The 2844-nt window shown below is 46.7% G+C and overlaps 1 pseudogene; it reads left to right on the top strand.

Annotated features, from left to right (window-relative positions):
• The first annotated feature begins 1346 nt into the window (after positions 1-1346).
• LOC101178051 lies at positions 1347-1998 on the top strand (annotated as a pseudogene).
• The last annotated feature ends 846 nt before the right edge of the window (positions 1999-2844 follow it).

Raw genomic sequence — 2844 nt, forward strand, 5'->3', positions numbered from 1 at the left:
TCATTGTAGATTCTGGATATTCGCCCTTTGTCAGATGAGTAGGTTGCGAAAATTATCTCCCATTTTGTAGGTTGCCTGTTCACTCTGATGGTAGTTTCTTTTGCTGTGCAGAAGCTCTTTAGTTTAATTAGATCCCATTTGTCAATTTTGGCTTCTGTTGCCATTGCTTTTGGTGTTTTAGACATGAAGTCCTTGCCCATGCCTATGTCCTGAATGGTATTGCCTATGTTTTCTTCTAGGGTTTTTATGGTTTTAGGTCTAACATGTGAGTCTTTAATCCATCTTGAATTAATTTTTGTATAAGGTGTAAGGAAGGGATCCAGTTTCAGCTTTCTACAGATGGCTAGCCAGTTTTCCTAGCACCATTTATTAAATAGGGAATCCTTTCCCCATTTCTTGTTTTTGTCAGGTTTGTCAAAGATCAGATAGTTGTAGATATGCGGCGTTATTTCTGAGGGCTCTGTTCTGTTCCATTGATCTATGTCTGTTGTGGTACCAGTACCATGCTGTTTTCTTTAGAGAAGAAATTATCTTTCAAGGGGTGAGGTTTGGTTTGAGAATGAGCGCTTTCCCCTTTATCATGAGCCCAAGTTGTTGGAGAGGAGTGCTGCCTTTCTTCTTGGTGGTCCCCGATCCCACCTTTTTTGCTAAACCTTAATTTTTGAAACATTCATGAAACATAAAACCCCAGATTAGGCCCCTTCTTTCTCCGAGGCCCTTCGGCGCGTCAGTGACAGCGGCCCAGATGGAGGGGCGATGTCCGCAGCGTGACTGGGGCCGGTCGCGGGGCAGACTAATCCCCTGCTCCTGGCCAGGGGAGGCTCCCGAGCGGATCCTCGGGAAAGGGGCTCCAAAGGTCAAGAAATTGCCCTGCTGAGCGTCCGGGGAGTGGGAAAGTAAAGCACTTTTTGTATCCCGCCCCTCCCCCGTCACGTGACCACGCCAGGCGGAGAGAAGAAATCCGAGGACCCAGCGACGCCGCCTAGAACAGGAGCCCACGATGCTGCCCAAACCTGGGACCTATTACCTCCCCTGGGAGGTCAGTGCAGGCCAAGTTCCTGATGGGAGCACAATTGAGAACATTTGGTAGGTAGGTTGTGCCTCTATGACATGATCCGGTCCAGAGTAACACTGATGGCTCAGCACGGATCCGATCAGCACCAGGTTCTTGTCTGTACCAAGTTGGTGGAGCCCTTCCACGCCCAGGTGGGCTCCCTGTACATCGTCCTTGGGGAGCTCTAGCATCGGCAGGATGGAAAAAGTGGCGGCAAATCTAACTAGATCCAAATCTCTTCGTGAGAAACAAAGGAGTTTTCATGGCAACTGGAAGCCATCAGACAGCGGCATGAACAACAGATAGTAGAGCTGAAGCTGGAGAATGAACAGAAGACGCACCTATTACAGCAGCATAACGCAGAGAAGGATAGCCTAGTCCGAGACCATGAACGGGAAATTGAAAACCTGGAAAAACAGCTTCGCGCTGCCAATATGGAGCACGAAAATCAAATTCAGGAGTTCAAGATACGATTTGCACAGGTTACTGCCGACATGGAGGCCCAGGTTCACAAGTTGAGAAAAGAACTGATCAATGTGAATTTACAGTGGAAACAGCAGCTGGTAGAGCTTGCTCTTCTTCGTGAAGAGGAAAAGAAAAGGGCTGCAAGGGAACATGAGATTGTCGTCAACAAACTGAAGGCTGAATCAGAAAAGATGAAAATAGAGCTGAAAAAGACTCATGCTGCTGAGACAGAGATGACACTGGAAAAGGCCAACAGCAGGCTGAAGCAGATTGAGAAGGAATACACTCAGAAGCTTGCCAAATCTTCACAGATCATAGCAGAACTTCAGACAACCATTTCCTTTCTGAAAGAAGAGAACATCCAGCAGCAGCTTGCTGCAGAAAGGCGGCTCCAGGATGTTAGACAGAAGTTTCAAGAAGAGAAGAAGGAGCTGATTAGAGATAATAACCAAGCAATCAAGGAATTAATTAGTTTTTAGACAGAAGCACCCAGTTTTCACTTTTTAATGAAGGTTGCCACTTTGGAGCCCAGCTCATGACAGAAAAGACCGACAGCAGAAAGTCCTTATTTAGAAAAGAGCGGGGACGCAGAGTAAGCTGGGACCTGGATGGCCAGCGCACTTCTTAAGCTACAGAGAAACCTGGACCTCCCACTGTGACATCCAGCCTGCCACCAGCCTTACCACCAATGCTCTCTTGCCTTCATATCTTCAATTCCTCTTACATAAGAGGTTTCTATGGAAAATACCTCTAGGTTTGTGATGAAAGTATCTGACATGAGACTTCTGCACACACAGACAGGTTGGATTGGAAGAAGTTAGCACTGGTGTTAAACATACCATTTAGGGCAAGGGAAGGCCAGGAAATGAAATATTTATTGACTTTATTACTTCCTTGCTGTCTTAGACACATACAAATATCATGGGCTCATACCTCACCAAATCCCCAAAAGTATTTCAGGTGACTTAGATGCATATGGTATAACAGGATAAAAATTAATAAGAGTCGGGCACGGTGGCTCACGCCTGTAATCCCAGCACTTTGCAAGGCCGAGGCAGGCGGATCACAAGGTCAGGGGTTCGAGACCAGCCTGACCAACATGGTGAAACCCCGTCTCTACTAAAAATAAAAAAATTAGCTGGACATGGTGGCGGGCGCCTGTAATCCCAGCTACTCAGGAGGCTAAGGCAGGAGAATTGCTTGAACCCGGGAGGCGGAAGTTGCAGTGAGCTCAGATCGCGCCACTGCACTCCAGCCTGGGCGACAGAGCAAGACTCTGTCTCAAAAAAAAAATAAAATAAAAATAAAAGAAAATCACAGTAAAA

This window comes from Nomascus leucogenys, chromosome 16 (genome assembly GCF_006542625.1).
Source record: "Nomascus leucogenys isolate Asia chromosome 16, Asia_NLE_v1, whole genome shotgun sequence".
Classification (NCBI taxonomy): Eukaryota; Metazoa; Chordata; class Mammalia; order Primates; family Hylobatidae; genus Nomascus; species Nomascus leucogenys.